This window comes from Ranitomeya variabilis, chromosome 2 (assembly GCF_051348905.1).
Source record: "Ranitomeya variabilis isolate aRanVar5 chromosome 2, aRanVar5.hap1, whole genome shotgun sequence".
In the NCBI taxonomy this organism is placed as follows: Eukaryota; Metazoa; Chordata; class Amphibia; order Anura; family Dendrobatidae; genus Ranitomeya; species Ranitomeya variabilis.
Genome location: NC_135233.1, coordinates 718,233,951 through 718,251,098, shown reverse-complemented (window position 1 = coordinate 718,251,098; position 17,148 = coordinate 718,233,951). Strand labels below are relative to the sequence as shown.

The window sequence follows — 17,148 nt, the reverse complement described above, 5'->3', positions numbered from 1 at the left end:
AAATATATATATATATGTGTCTCACTGACATATATATATATATATATATATATATATATATATAGACTGTATATATGTTTTTAAGAATATTTGAGCCGATGGATCCATGATATGTCCATTTTGCAAGCCTGCGAGAAAAAATAGCCGTACGGAAGCCATACGGATGACACGCAGATAAATTTGTGCGTAAAAATCGCATCCTCGCATTGAATACGGAACAGTGTTTTGGGACAATTACTGCGTATTACGGCCTTAAAAAATGGACTGTATTTTCACACGCCTAGTGTGATGCCGGCCATAGAGATTAACCAAGCTTTTCAAATTTTCATACAAAATTATTTTTTCAGAGAAGTGTTTTGTAGAAAATCACAAGTACTTAAATGCGTTCTATTGCCTTGAAAAAAAAAGAGAAAAAAATACGTATAACACTGCTAAGGTCTCTTAGGACTGTATCAAATTCCTTAAAGAAGTACTCCAATTAAACTTTGTATCATTTTAATATATTGCAATCATCATATTATATAGCACTGTGTACTTACAATTACTCATTTTGACTTTCTCCCCAGTAAATTCTTCTCTTTTCTCTTCTGTGTAGAAACAGGAAGTCTGTTTTCCCTGCATTAATCTTTCCCCCTCTTCATCTCCTGACCCAGCTGCTGAATGACCTGCCAGGAACTATTGCAGTGACTTATACAGGGAAAATAAACTTCATGTCTCTACATACAGCTTAGAAGGATTCAGTTAGTCAGTTTTTAATCATGTGATGTCATAGAACTAATGTAAAACAAAAGAGTTAACTGGGTAGAAAGATAAAATGAGCAATTGCAAATATACAGTGATATTAAATATGATAATTGCAATTTATTAAGAGGATATAAACTTTGATGTGAGTGATTCTATAACATCAACACAACCTTAGTAATGTCAAAGTTAGCTCAACATATATGGCTATGTTAAATAGATAGCAATTGGTGGTAAAACAAAACTGACACACTTTTTATACTTTTTAGAGTAAAAATGATCTCTTTTGCGGGGCCAATATTTATTCAACAGTGATGTACACATAAGACGCCATGGATTTTTGACAAACAGTGGTCCAAAAAGTATCAATTTTTGGAAGGCAGCAACAGCTTTGTTGTTTGGAAATGGAAAAAGCAATAGCTTTTTCACAAGCCTTATAAAAAAAATATTCTTGTTTGTAAGCAGCAAGAGGTTTGAGGTTTGGAAATTGAAGAAACTATGTTTTTTTAACAATCAGTCAGGTTTGCTGTTCAAAAATGAAGCAATGGCTTTTTAGTAAACCTTCCAAATACTATCCACTTTTTAGAAGTATCAAAAGGTTGGTTATTTGAAAACTGAAGATGCAAAGCTTTTTTAAAAGCCATTGAAAAACTATCCCTTTTTTGTGAGCAGTTTCAATCTTATTTAAAGAAATTGTCCACTACTTGGACAACTTCTTCTCATACCCCTTGTTTGGTCCCCATAAAATCAAGCTTAGACTCACCTCTTGTGCTCGAGCCGTTCCTGTGTTGTCAGCACTTGTTCTCACAAGGCTCCGATGCTGTTGTTGTGAAATGCAACGCCGGCTCCCAATCAGCGCTTGCGTCACTGTTCCCGCCTCCCGTCAAATTGAGCAGGAAGAGGAAGTCAGGGATTAGAGGAAGTCCAGACTTCCTCTTCATGTTTGTTTAGTCCAGAGGCGGGGACAGTAACGCCAGTGCTCATTGGGCCTTGGCTTCACTTGTCACAAGAACTGCCCAGGAGCCCCAGGAGAGCGAGTGATGACACCAGGTGAACTGCTCTGGTACTGGAGGCAAATATAGACTTTATTGTTTTATGTGGGCCAAACATTTTGATCAAGAAAGGGTTGTCCTATTAGTGGACAACCCCTTTAATCCTGTGCAGGGAAGGGTGCCTAGTAGAGGAACAGTATGGCTACAGATCACAATAGACAGGCTGGAGATGTTTGGCTATTGGCAATGGTAGCAACTAGTGATGATCGAATAGTGAAATACTTGGATTCGGGAAAATTAGCACTAATAATTTCTAATACCCGTTATGTGTACCGAATAATGAATCCAATGCAAGTCAATGGGAAAGCCGAATATTTTTCTGCTGGACCCAACAAACAGGTCTGTAGGCATGAGAAAAAAGCTGAAATGGATGGGAAAGAGCTAAAACTAAAGGGGAACAGCATGGAGAAGATGCATGCATGCCTTTCTGGCACACATATGGTATCTAGGAATAATGTTTTCAGACTATTGCACCGGTTTTATGGATTTTTAAAAAGACCTACCAAACCCCCCAAAAATTTTAAATTAAAAAATGCAAAGAAACATTATTTACTTCATGATTACATGTATGTAATGCAAAAAATGATTATAATTTAAAAAAATTATACCTCCCCTTTAGTATTTGTTTACACGGAGCATTTTGGTTTTATTTTTGCTTTAACTTTTGTGAGTGCTCTCACTCCTACATTTGGGAGAACCCTCCCTCATGCCAAATAGTTAGCAAGATAGTGGAATACATATTTCCCATCACTTTACAATGCCAGCTAAAACATGCCCATTTGAATTTTGGAATTTGCCCACCACCATGTCATTATGCGGCCCTCGCTGACAATTAGCAGAGTGCCAGCAGGTGCCATGAAACCTGAGTTTGGTGAGGGGCCTCAGGTGGCCCTGTATCATACATTTGGGAGAGCTCTCACTCCGACATTTGGGAGGTCCCTCCCTCATGCCAAATAGTTAGCAAGGTAGTGGACACATATTCCCCATCCCTTTACAATGCCAACTAAAACATATCCATTTGAATTTTGGGCTTTGCCCACCACCACCACGATGTCCACTGCCATGTCATTATGCGGCCCTCTCTGACAATTAGCAGAGGGCCAGCACGTGCTGTGAAACCTGCGTTTTGTAAGCTCCACAGTTCATTTTTGCCACAGGATCCCAATGGAACAACTGTCATAGTGGGTGAAGCCGCTGTAAGGTGAATATAATACAGGAGTTGGGGGAGCTGTGTGATCAATGTCAGTTAGTTGTATTCTACCAGACACCAAAAGCATTAGAGTTAAGTTCTGAATACAGTGTATGCAAGCGAGGGCCTGTATTGTGGACAGTCTGTCAGGCCTGAAACCCATGTCATGAACATGTACAAGCCTCATTTTACTTTCAAAGAGAAAGAGACTGGCGTGCCATTGACCAATCTGCACAGGCCTACTTATTTGCTATTGGTTTAATAAACAGCATATCTTTATCTAGCAGTTGTGCGAATCGTCAGCAATCTGCTTGATGCTAATGATACACTTGTCATCACTCAAGGAATCTAGCATGCAGCTTACCTTGCTTACCGGCATGACAAAGGGCCCTTTTCGCTCACTTTCTAAGCACTGCTATGACAACTAGTCATCATAGCCACAGTCATTGTTATTACTATTAGTTTCCCACTCTCAGCCTTGTCCACTGCCTATGCCTGAGCTACTGCTCCTTTTCCTAATCCTCCCCATCGTCCACAACTTGCCGTATGTAACATTGTCCTTGAGGATCCCCAGCAGCCTTAGGGCAGCAAAGAACATGCAGAAGTTATTCTTCCTTAATTCCCTGTTTATTCTTTTGAGCATTTTTTTTTCAATGTAATTATGAAATGGATGATATTGTTGATGCTACAGTTGTCCCTAATGGCAAACTTAGTAGCCTCTTTGAAGGGTCTCAGTAGGTGATATAAGCCTTCAACAGCTGCCAGTGGTGGATTTCAAAGTCTCCTGGAAACAAGCAAACTGCATGATATAATCAGGCAACAATGTATTCTGTTCATACAGATGCTCCAACATGTATTTCATCACTATATAAACAGGGGGCGTCAGTAAATTACCATATGCCACGACTCTATAGCACGTAATATATATAGGAGAAACACGAGTCAAAAAATTGGCAAAAAAGATAAAAAATACCATAAAGTTATATTTTATTCAAAATCCATTAAAAATTACATCATATGCAATAATATGCAAAATAGTGCTTAGTGACTAAATACAAGGTGCATCAAAATATTCCAGGAACCATGGACGGAACATCAGGTAATATATTATTGCGGTATTTTATAGTTTATATACATGTGCAAACTAGCATTAGGTTGCGATGTGCAGGAGGTATAAAGGTATACAAGTATAAATATATCAATGGTGCACCCTCTCTGTGTCAGCCGCACATCGTATCAAACCTATCCGCAAAAATAAATGTGCATATAGTATACAAGAAGTTATTTACCCATGAATATCTGTGACCGTCAGGGGTACTTTTCCAGGACCTGGACTGACGGTCACAGATATTCATGGGTAAATAACTTCTTGTATACTATATGCACATTTATTTTTGCGGATAGGTTTGATACGATGTGCGGCTGACACAGAGAGGGTGCACCATTGATATATTTATACTTGTATACCTTTATACCTCCTGCACATCGCAACCTAATGCTAGTTTGCACATGTATATAAACTATAAAATACCGCAATAATATATTACCTGATGTTCCGTCCATGGTTCCTGGAATATTTTGATGCACCTTGTATTTAGTCACTAAGCACTATTTTGCATATTATTGCATATGATGTAATTTTTAATGGATTTTGAATAAAATATAACTTTATGGTATTTTTTATCTTTTTTGCCAATTTTTTGACTCGTGTTTCTCCTATATATATTATGTATTTCATCACATTGCAATGTTACAAATCAGGTGGTGCTCAGTCACATTGTTCTATTTTTGGAAATCCTGGAAGGTATGTTTTTCCACCTAAGAAGAATTGAAATGCCCAGATGCTCCCCTGGTCATGGGTAGTATTACTGTATTTATTTTTAGAGCACAATTGATTCTATGGTGCTGTACATGTCAAAAGGGCTTACAAACAAACAACAAACATAAATTACAATTAACAAACTAATAGAACGGTACAGAAAGGGTAGGGGGCCACCCTTGCAGGCTTAGTCTACAGGAGAATAGGTAAAAAGAAAGTTGGTTTGGGGGTTACAGCAGCTCTGCTGGTAGTTAGGTGGAAACTGGCATATGCTACCAGATTTCTTGAAAAGAAGGGTTTTAGTGATGAGCGAACGTGCTCGGATAACGTCTTCTCCGAGCATGCTCGGGTGGGATTCGAGTATCTGGGAGTGCTCTTATATTACATTCGAGTCCCTGTGGCTGCATGATTTGCGGTTGTTAGACAACCTCAACACATTCAGAGATTACCTGTTTGTTAGGGAATCCCAACATGTGTTCAGGCTATCCAACAGCCGCAAATCATGCAGCCACAGGGACTCGAACATAACCTAAGAGCACCCCCAGATGCTTGGATAAGACGTTATCCGAGCACGTTCACTAATCACTAATGGGTTTTCAATTTCCGTCTGAAAGTTCCAAATGTGGTGGATAATCAGACATGTTGGGTCATAGAATTCCACGGGATGTGGGATACGCGAGAGAAGTATTGGAGGCGACTGAGTGAGGATCGGAGATTACCGTATTTTTTGGACTATAAGACGCACCGGACCATAAGGCGCACCCCAAATTTGGGGTGAAAATTGCGGAAAAAAAGATTTTTTATAAGATGGGGGTCCGTCTTATTGTCCGAATTTACAGTATCTTACCTGAGGGCTGGTGGTGGCAGAGCAGGGTCACAGGAGGCATGGTGTCGGCAGAGGTGGGGTGATGCGGTACGGCGTGCACCTGAGCAGGGTCCCTTCCTGCTTAGGTGGGCGACGCCACAGCCTGGTGTCCATGGGAGGGTGGCAGCAGTGGTTACCGACAGAGGTGCTGGGATGAGGAGGCACAGTGAGAGGTATGACGTGAGAGGGGTCCCTTTCCCCGGTGAGGTGATGCAGCAGCCCGGTAATGCAGCAGAGCCGGGTGAATCCTGTTGTTATCGGTGCGCGCGGCCATCTTCCTGAGGCCGCGCGTGCGCAGAATGAGGTCTCTGCTGCCCGGGGCTTCAGGAAAATGGCCACGGGATGCCGCGCGGGCGCAGATGGGGATCACGGCGGCCATTTTCCTGAAGCCGAGTTCGCATCTCGGCTTCAGGAAAATGGCCGCCGCGATCCCTATCTGCGCACGCGCGGCATCCCGCGGCCATTTTCCTGAAGCCCCGGGCAGCAGAGACCTCAATCTGCGCACGCGCGGCCTCAGGAAGATGGCCGCGCGCACCGATAACAACAGGATTCACCCGGCTCTGCTGCATTACCGGGCTGCTGCATCACCTCACCAGGGAAAGGGACCCCGCTCACTGCGCCTCCTCATCTCCACACCTCTGCCGCCACACCTCTGCCGCCGCACCTCTGCTGCCACGGTAAGCCTGCATTGCGACTGTAAGACGCACCCCCCATTTTCCCCCCTTTTTTGGGGGGGAAAAAGTGCGTCTTATAGTCCGAAAAATACGGTATGTGAGAAGATATCAGGAGAGTAGTTATGATATACTGTATATGTAGGAGACAGATTATGGGAGGCTTTGCAGGTCAATGTTAGTAGCTTGAACTGGATGCACTGGAGAATTGGGAGCCAATGAAGTGATTTGCAGTGGGGAGAAGCAGTGGAGTAGCAATGATTGATGGATTATTTAATAGTAGTAGGACTATAGTAACAAGGGTGGATTATTTAGGCAGTAGTGTCAAGGATGGGTTGTAAAATTGCAAGACTGTTAGTAGGAAGGACACAGGAGGATATTTCAGTAGACTAAGTGGAAGATGATAAGGGAATGCACTAGTATATTACTAGATTTAGGGTTGAGATAAAGATAGATTCTGGAAATATTTTTGAGAAGTAGGTGGCAGGAGGTGATGAAAACTTGGATGTGTGGTTTGAAACACAAGGCAATGTCAAGGGTTATTCTGAGGCAGCAGACCTCTGGTACTGGGAAAAGCTTGAAGTCATTTATTGTGATAAATAGTGATGGATGAGCAAATATGCTTGGATGCTCCTTACTCCTAACAAGCTTTCCCTAGTGCCAGAGTGTTGTCTCAAATAACAAGCGTAATGGAAGTCAAAAGGAAACTGGAGCATTTTTCCAGCGGAACCATCTCAAGACATCTAGAAGGGAGCAGGATAATTACTAAAATGGACGGAAACAACACTGGCATACCTCCCAACTTTAGGGGAAGGGAAAGAGGGACAAAGTCAGCGGCGCGCTATGCGCGCCGCGGCAAATTTTAGGCCACACCCATTTCACAACTAGCCACGCCCCAACCACACCCATTTAGCACTTCTGATCACAATGTTTCGTTAACAATAATTATGAACAAAAAAATATGGCCACACACGACGCTCCATACTGTACAATGGCCATTGGCCACATTATGCTCCATACTGTATAATGGCCCCACATGATGCTGCGTACAGTATACTTGCCCCACGTGATGGTCCATACAGTATAATGGCGCCACATGATGCTTTGTACAGTATAATGGCCCCACACGATGCTGGGTATAGTATAATGGCCACACAATGCTGGGTACAGTATAATGGCCCCACACAATGCTGGGTGCAGTATAATGGCTACACATGGTTACCCCACCCCCATCATTGCCTTCTCCATCAGTACACACAAACACCTTTCACCGCGCTCCCTCGCAGCAGCCGGCAGCTTCCACTCCCACGGCGCTGAATGGTGTCATCCAGCTGCGCCGCTGACTGCTGTATCCAGCATTACAGCTCAGTCCCCATAGAATGTAATACAGCACAGCCCCCATAGAATGTAATACAGCACAGCCCCCATAGAATATAATGCAGCACAGCCCCATAGAATATAATGCAGCACAGTCCCATAGAATATAATGCAGCACAGCCCCATAGAATATAATGCAGCACAGCCCCATAGAATATAATGCAGCACAGCCCCATAGAATATAATGCTGCACAGCCCCCATAGAATATAATGCTGCACAGCCCCCATAGAATGTAACGCAGGCAGGTGGCAGCCCCCATAGAATGTAACGCAGGCAGGTGGCAGCCCCCATAGAATGTAACGCAGGCAGGTGGCAGCCCCCATAGAATGTAACGCAGGCAGGTGGCAGCCCCCATAGAATGTAACGCAGGCAGGTGGCAGCCCCCATAGAATGTAAGGGGTGCTGCACCAGGTTGGTGGAGAATCCGATGGATGGGTACCAGGGGGAGAGTGGGAGCGGGGTGCGCGCACCATGGGGAGACAAAGGTTAGTTTGTCAGTCCTCCTATGCTGTCAGAGTCTCTGCTGTAACCGCAGCAGGGCAGCGCTGCATGGAGAGGGGGAGAGACACATACATTCACTTACAGTCTGGAGATCCGCTCGCTGCTCCCGCGGTCACACAGACACGGAGTGTCTCACAACTCTGCCCCCGTGCCAGAAACCAGTCCGGGTGCTGCCGCTCTGTCCTCAGAGTCCGCCCACGTCTATAGTTGAGGAGGAAGCCGGAGGCGGGCGGTGAGGCAACTCAAGGGGGCGTGGCTACAACGCAGTCCCAGGGAACGGAACGAACAGCGGGTACTAATCGGGCTCTCTCTACGTCCCGGAAGTGGGCGGGGCTTCACCGGCGGCCGCAAATTCGGGATTTTAAATGCCCGAAGCGGGACAGCGGGACCCCGGTGCCAAAGCGGGACTGTCACGCTGAAATCGGGACGGTTGGGAGGTATGACCTAAACAAGGCGTTCTACGCATACCCATACTTACTAACGTGCCCATTGGTAAATTAAGTGTTTAACCCCAGTAACCCCTGTCATGGGCAGAAACGCTTACCTTTCAATGGGATTTTGCCTTTTTAACCACAAGATTATTTCCAAAACTTTAAGACCGTTCTGAAAAAGTCAGAACTGTCCTAATCACTTTGGCATTCAAGCATTCAGGCATTCAAAGACCATGCAAAACTTAGGGCGGCCTCCATTGTGAGTTCTGTTTCTACAAGATCCATAACTAATAGGCCAGATCCGCTGTGATCCACTTCGCCTTGTAGTGGTCTGTTTGGTGGATCTGTTGTGATCCACAGTGAGGAGTACACACACTTACCAGCCTCTGTACAGAGCGGACCGGGTAATGGGGGATGCCACTATCCCTGCTCAGAGATAATCTGATTACTAATAACTATTTGTAGTATCAGGTCGCTTATATAAAAACAGATAGCACCCTGCTGACAGACTCCGCTCTGCTACATCGGGGCACATACAGCAGCATCCCGTGCTCTCTAGTGACCGGTGTTATGTGCAGACCATGGTGTCCTCTGCCCCCATTCCCCTGTAGTCTGGGTGTGTCCCCTGGATGGGGGGTGCCGCCGTTACCGGACACTACACAAAGTTCCGTGCACATGGCGGCAGCAGGATGAGAGCCGTCTCCACACACAGGATGCGGCGCACACTTACCAGATGCCAGGAAAGCTCGGGAGAAGCGTCCATAACTTGTGGAGCCGAGCGGACAGTCCCGCCCCAGTCACACTCTCACTCCCGGGTCCTGTCCGCACTCCCTGGCGCCGCCCCGAGCCTCACTGTACAGCGCCGCCCCCCGCGTGCTGTCGCCGGTGTGCCGGGGCCCCGGTGCGCCTGTCACTGCCACTGTGTAACCGCCACTTTCCCGTCACTCCTAGCACACTCCGTAGTGTATAACACCGCCAAACCTGCTAACTACATGGCGCTATAGGTGGAGTATTATTAGTAATCGGGCTCTCTCTACGTCCCGGAAGTGGGCGGGGCTTCACCGGCAGCCGCAAATTCGGGATTTTAAATGCCCGAAGCGGGACAGCGGGACCCCGGTGCCAAAGCGGGACTGTCACGCTGAAATCGGGACGGTTGGGAGGTATGACACTGATAAGGAATGGGAATGGCAGGGGGAAGATGCCTGTATGAATTTCTGACTCCCAGGTTGCTTCTGGCAACAATATTTTCAGAGTATTACGCCACTCTTACGGACTGACAATAAAACATACAAAACCCCAAAATAAAATAGTTCTACAGGAATACATGTTAAGCAACATGACTTGAATATTAGGCAAAATAAAAAAGAGAAAAACAAATAATCCACCTCCCCCACCCCTTATGCTAAACACTCACTCCATCTTCAAAGGTAACATGTTACCAGAAATAACGCTATTGACCTGTGCCCCCGGCCCTGACTGACACTGGCTCTGCATTATGGCTGGCTGGCAGTCAGGACTGGGAGTGCTGTTACAGCCATCTCTATATATTCTCAGAGCAGTGTCTGAATCAGCGCCGCTGCTGCCCTCATGAGTAAAACTGAATGCTGCCAGGGAGAATAAAGTTCATTTTCACACCGCTGCATTCGGCTACATACAGGTGCTGGACAGCATAAGAACACTAATAACCTGGATATTAGCAGTATATCTGCAGGTTAATAGCATTATTTCTGGGGACAGGTTGCTTTTAACAAAGCAAACACCTATACATTAATTCTTATCTATCTAATAGGATGACGACAGTTGTCCAGACCTGCATCCCCCCACAAGAACCACTTCGGAGTAATCTCTGGAGAATGAAATCATCCTCAGTGACAAAATGAGGGGCTACATGGCCCTCTGTGGTCTCAGGGTATTGACTTCTAAGAATACCACTCAAACTGTTGGGGTGCAGCTGTGGGACCTTATTTTCAGAGATAATGTCCTTTACCTAACTCTCAAAAATCTGGAAGGGTCTTCAGTAGAGATGGGTAGTTGAGCTGGGCTATAAGACTTTCACTTCTGTAGCTGTGGTGTCATTCTTCCTAGTAATAATTTATATAGGGTCATCAGAGGCAGTGGGGTGGCTAGAGAGAGATGGTGAACAACTATTTCCCAGAACAAACACACGCGGTGGGGACCCACAGCTAAGGTTAGGTGTTCCTCGCCCCTCCCCTAATCAAAAAGAGAATAGATTTGAGGGTTTTTTTCAGCCTCCTCCTCCGCTACCATAAACACAGAGTCATCATGTGGCCCTCAATCAATTTTTAGGTGTCCAACAGAGGCATGTCCAAAGGGAGAAAGTGGCAAATTGTTGCGTTCATATCCATAAGTCAGCTACAGCTGCCGCTTGTCTGGCAGTGCTGCAGCAGCACTTGCAAGTGTAAGCTTACTGACTGGTTTGCGACCTGCGCACGCTCTGGAACTCAACTTTAAATGTGTACTTGGCAAGGCTTTGTGAACTATAGTGGGCAGTATTTGAATATGACCTCCAACATGCCCGTCGATTTCCGGTCTCTGCACATAACAAGTCATGAATCAATCAAGATGGTGAATAACGATGTTGCCATTATCAGTCTAAACATCCCGCTTCTGTATCTATTCCAACACTCCCTGCTCACAATTAAACGGTAAGTATGCATGTGGACCAGACGGAGATGGAGAAAGAAAGTACCCAGGTTGCTATGTGCTTACTAGTGATGAGCGAGTATACTCGTTGCTCGGGTTTTCCCGAGCATGCTCGGGTTTTTCCAAGTACACTCGGGTGGTCTCCGAGTATTTGTTAGTGTTCAGAGATTCAGTTTGATTTACGGCTACTAGCCAGGCTGAGTACATGTGGGGGTTGCCTGGTTGCTAGGAAAACCCCACATGTGTTCAAGCTGTCTAGTAGCAGCAAATCATGCTGCTGAGGCGATGAAAACTTAATATCCGAGCAGTTACAAATACTCGGAGACCACCCGAGCAACGAGTACACTCGCTCATCACTAGTGCTTACCAATCCCCTGTCCAGGATGCAGGCGCGGATGTGTCCAGCCCTGCAACTGTCATAGCACATCAGCACCACGTCCATTTCATTCTCCCAGCGCAGCATTCAGGTGTCCCTAACCCTGGCCTTGAAATGCTAACAAAACTACCCAAAAGCACAAGTCCAATCACTAAACAGTCACATTTACAGACTGCTTGCCCTAGACTTGTGGTCTGCTTGCCCTAGGCTTGTGGACACTGGATTAATGCAACTAAATGGTAGCACCCATCCCTTGGTACTTGGTCTCCAGCCAGCACAATTTTTTTTCTCTGTGTTCCGTCTTGGCCTTACAGCAGCATGTGTCTCATAACATCAACCGTGCCCTGACAAACGTAGTTACTGTGAATGTCCTCCTAAGGACAAACATGTGGATAAGTGCTTGTGACCAGTGACACTGTTTCTTTGACAACTGTGAATTCCGTTCTTGGGCTCCATCCTGTGGTCATCAATGGTATTTTTGGGAGTTCTGCTCTTGGGCTCCCTCTGGTGGTTTCAAGTGGAACTTAGCAGCTGCTTTCACTAATCGGTGCCCTGGCCTTGTTATTTAACTGGGCTTTAGGCTGTAGTGGATGCCAGCTGTCAATGTTCCTTCCTGTGGATTCAGTCCTTTCCTGGAAGTTCTTTGTTGGCCAGCCCATTTCAGCTTAAGTTAAGTTCTGCTAGTTTTTGGGTGTTTCCTTGCTTATGACCTTCTGTTCAGTTTAAGTTATGTCTCTTTTGTCCAGCTTGTCATTATGAATTATTCCGGCTAGTTGGAAGCTCTGGGGTCGCAGATTTGCTCCTCCACACCATGAGTCGGTATGGAGATAATTTTTGTAAACTCTGCGTGGACTTTTTAGTTTTTATACTGACCGCACAGTAGCCTTTTCTATCTCTGTCTATTTAGATAGTTTTGGTCTCCTTTGCTAAATCTAGTTTCATTTCTGAGTTTGTCATTTCCCTCTCCACTCACCGTCAATATTTGTGGGGGGCTATCTTTCCTTTGGGGGTTTCTCTGAGGCAAGATAGTTTTCCGTTTCCATCTTCAGGGGTAGCTAGTTCTTAGGCTGTGAAGAGGCGTCTAAGCAGAGATAGGCACGCTCCACGGCTATTTCTAGTGTTGGTGTTAGGAGTAGGGATTGTGGTCAGTAAAGCTACCACCTCCCCAGAGCTAGTACTTTATTTGTTTTACCCACCAGGTAATTTCAGTTCTGCTCCGTAATCACTAGGTCATTACAGTGATTACTGTCGGTGGAGCTGCCACCTCCGCTGAGCTTGTCCATGATTGGTCTTACCCACCAGGTCATCTCAGTACTGCTCCGTAACCACCAGGCCATAACAGTACAGCTGGCCCACAATGTGTTAAATGCATCTCAAAGAGGGAAAAGAAAGTTCTGAGTCATTGTTTTGTTTTTTGTTTTTTTTTCTTTCTTGTTGCCTGTTTTGTCTTTTTTTTCCCCCTTGATTTTTGGATGGTGCAGGAGCTTGGTGCTGATATGGAGGTTCAGGGTCTGTCTGCGCGTGTTGATCATCTCGCTGCAAGGGTACAGAGTATCCAAGACTATGTTGTTCAAACTCCTGTTTCTGAGCCTAGAATTCCTATCCCTGATTTGTTTTCTGGGGATAGATCTAGGTTTTTGAACTTTAAAAATAATTGCAGATTGTTTTTTGCTCTGAGACCGCGTTGCTCTGGTGACCCCATTCTACAGGTGAAGATTGTTATTTCTCTGCTGCGTGGCGACCCGCAGGACTGGGCATTCTCCCTTGAGCCAGGGAATCCTGCATTGCTCAATGTAGATTCATTTTTTCAAGCACTTGGACTGCTTTATGACGAACCTAATTCTGTGGATCAGGCAGAAAAAATTTTGCTAGCTCTGTGTCAGGGTCTGGAGGCAGCAGAGATATATTGTCAGAAATTTAGAAAGTGGTCTGTGCTTACAAAATGGAATGAGGATGCCCTGGCAGCTATTTTCAGAAGGGGTCTTTCTGAAGCCCTTAAAGATGTTATGGTGGGATTTCCCACGCCTGCTGGTTTGAATGAGTCAATGCCTCTGGCCATTCAGATTGATCGGCGCTTACGTGAGCGTAAGATGGTGCACCATATGGCGGTGTCCTCTGGGCAGAGTTCTGAGCCTATGCAATGTGATAGGATTTTGACGAGAGCAGAAAGGCAGGAGTTCAGATGTCAGAATGGGCTGTGTTTTTACTGTGGTGACGCTACTCATGCTATCTCTGACTGCCCGAAGCGAACTAAGAGGGTTGCTAGGTCGGTTACCATCAGTACTGTACAGCCTAAATTTCTCTTGTCTATTACCCTGATTTGCTCATTGTCGTCCTTTTCTGTAATGGCATTTGTGGATTCTGGCGCTGCCCTGAACTTAATGGACCTAGAATTTGCCAAGCGCTGTGGTTTTTCCTTGGAGCCTTTGCAGAGCCCTATTCCCTTGAGGGGGATTGATGCTATGCCATTGGCCAAGAATAAACCTCAGTACTGGACACAGTTAGCCATGAACATGGCTCCAGCACATCAGGAAAATATTCGCTTTTTGGTGTTGCATAATTTGCATGATGTGGTTGTGCTGGGGTTTCCATGGTTACAGGTACATAATCCAGTGCTGGATTGGAAATCTATGTCTGTGACTAGTTGGGGTTGTCAGGGGATACATAGTGACATCCCCCTGATGTCAATTTCCTCGTCCCCTTCTTCTGAAGTTCCTGAGTTTTTGTCGGATTTCCAGGATATATTTGAGGAGCCTAAATCCAGTCCTCTGCCTCCTCATAGGGACTGTGATTGTGCTATTAATTTGATTCCTGGCTGTAAGTTCCCTAAGGGTCGACTTTTCAATCTGTCTGTGCCAGAGCATGCCGCTATGCGGAGTTATGTAAAGGAGTCCTTGGAGAAGGGGCATATTTGTCCGTCTTCGTCACCGTTGGGAGCGGGGTTCTTTTTTGTTGCCAAGAAGGATGGCTCTTTGAGGCCCTGTATAGATTATCGCCTTCTCAATAAGATAACGGTCAAATTCCAGTACCCTTTGCCTTTGCTCTCTGATTTGTTTGCTCGGATTAAAGGGGCTAGCTGGTTTACCAAGATTGACCTTCGAGGGGCGTATAATCTTGTTCGCATCAAACAGGGTGATGAATGGAAAACAGCATTTAATACGCCCGAAGGCCATTTTGAATATCTTGTGATGCCTTTCGGGCTCTCTAATGCTCCGTCTGTGTTTCAGTCCTTTATGCATTATATTTTCCAGGAGTATCTGGATAAATTCATGATTGTATATTTGGATGATATTTTGGTTTTTTCCGATGATTGGGAGTCTCATGTGAAGCAGGTCAGGATGGTATTTCAGATTCTCCGTGCTAATACACTGTTTGTGAAGGGGTCTAAGTGCCTTTTTGGAGTTCAGAAGGTTTCTTTTCTGGGGTTCATTTTTTTCTCCCTCGGCTATTGAAATGGACTTTGTTAAGGTCCAGGCTATTTATGATTGGACTCAACCCACATCTGTGAAGAGCCTTCAGAAATTTTTGGGCTTTGCTAATTTTTATGGCCGCTTCATTGCTAATTTTTCTACTGTGGTTAAACCTCTGACCGATTTGACCAAGAAAGGTGCTGATGTGGTGAATTGGTCCTCTGCGGCTGTGGAGGCCTTTCAGGAGCTTAAGCGTTGTTTTACTTTTGCCCCTGTGTTGCGTCAGCCAGATGTTTCTCTCCCTTTTCAGGTTGAGGTTGACGCTTCTGAGATTGGGGCAGGAGCTGTTCTGTCTCAGAGAAGTTCTGATGGCTCTGTGTTGAAACCGTGTGCTTTCTTCTCCAGAAAGTTTTCGCCTGCTGAGCGTAATTATGATGTCGGCAATCGGGAGTTGTTGGCTATGAAGTGGGCATTTGAGGAGTGGCGACATTGGCTTGAGGGAGCTAAGCATCGTGTTGTGGTCTTGACTAGTGTTGAGCATTCCGATACCGCAAGTATCGGGTATCGGCCGATACTTGCGGTATCGGAATTCCGATACCGGGATTCCGATACTTGCCGCGTATCGGATACCGGAATCGGAAGTTCTAAGATTCAAAAAGCAGAGATTCAGCCAATGAGATTGATTCCAAGTGTGGGCACATCCTGTTTAGCATGGAGGGCATGAAACTACTGGCAAGGCTGTGATTGGCTGGTGTAATGATGTCATGATGCAGTTTAAAAGTCGCTGGCGCCATTTTGCGATCACTCTGCTGTGAATTCAGTTAGTGACAGGACGCTGTTTGCTGACTGAGGGACAGTTTAGAGATAGCGATTTGCTTCTTTGTGCTTTCCAAAGGCTAATTTAGCAACCGCTGTGTTCACCTACTATTCACCTTGCTTTTGCCTTGTAGCGCTGTTTTCACAGCGATCTGCAGGGTCTGTGTGTGTGTGTGTGTGAGTGCAGCCCAGTCTCCAGTCTGAGTGCAGCCACATAGGCCATCCATAGTTGGTTGTATTCAGTTCAGGGAGGGTGGTTCATTGCCTCATACTGTTCCTTTTTTTTTTTTTTTTCCCAAGTAGTGTAGTCTGCTGCTAATTTATTCAAAAAAATCCTATTAGTGTCTTTCCACCCGTCTCCAGCTAATTTGTGGAAAAACACTACATAGGATAAAGTAGAGGAGGGTTTTTGGGCCTTGCAGCGCCGTTTACGGCTGTCTGCACGGTCTCCGTGTGACTGCAGCTCGCCCTGTAATCTGTGAGCAGCTGTAGCCTGGTTGTCTCCAGCTCAGGGTTTTTCACTGCGTCATACCGCCAAATCAATTTTCTTTTTTTTCAAAGTAGTGTAGTCTGCTGCTAATTAATTTTAAAAAATCCTATTAGTGTCTTTCCACCCGTCTCCAGCTAATTTGTGGAAAAACACTACATAGGATAAAGTAGAGGAGGGTTTTTGGGCCTTGCAGCGCCGTTTACGGCTGTCTGCACGGTCTCCGTGTGACTGCAGCTCGCCCTGTAATCTGTGAGCAGCTGTAGCCTGGTTGTCTCCAGCTCAGGGTTTTTCACTGCGTCATACCGCCAAATCAATTTTCTTTTTTTTCAAAGTAGTGTAGTCTGCTGCTAATTAATTTAAAAAAATCCTATTAGTGTCTTTCCACCCGTCTCCAGCTAATTTGTGGAAAAACACTACATAGGATAAAGTAGAGGAGGGTTTTTGGGCCTTGCAGCGCCGTTTACGGCTGTCTGCACGGTCTCCGTGTGACTGCAGCTCGCCCTGTAATCTGTGAGCAGCTATAGCCTGGTTGTCTCCAGCTCAGGGTTTTTCACTGCGTCATACTGCCAAATCAATTTTCTTTTTTTTCAAAGTAGTGTAGTCTGCTGCTAATTAATTTAAAAAAATCCTATTAGTGTCTTTCCACCCGTCTCCAGCTAATTTGTGGAAAAACACTACATAGGATAAAGTAGAGGAGGGTTTTTGGGCCTTGCAGCGCCGTTTACGGCTGTCTGCACGGTCTCCG

The 17,148-nt window shown here is 45.4% G+C and overlaps 1 protein-coding gene across 2 annotated transcripts in view; it reads left to right on the top strand.

The window, feature by feature from the left end:
- The window catches only part of LOC143807687 (amine sulfotransferase-like), a 182,838-nt gene that overhangs the window by 75,795 nt on the left and 89,895 nt on the right, over positions 1 to 17,148 (top strand). The window lies entirely within an intron of this gene.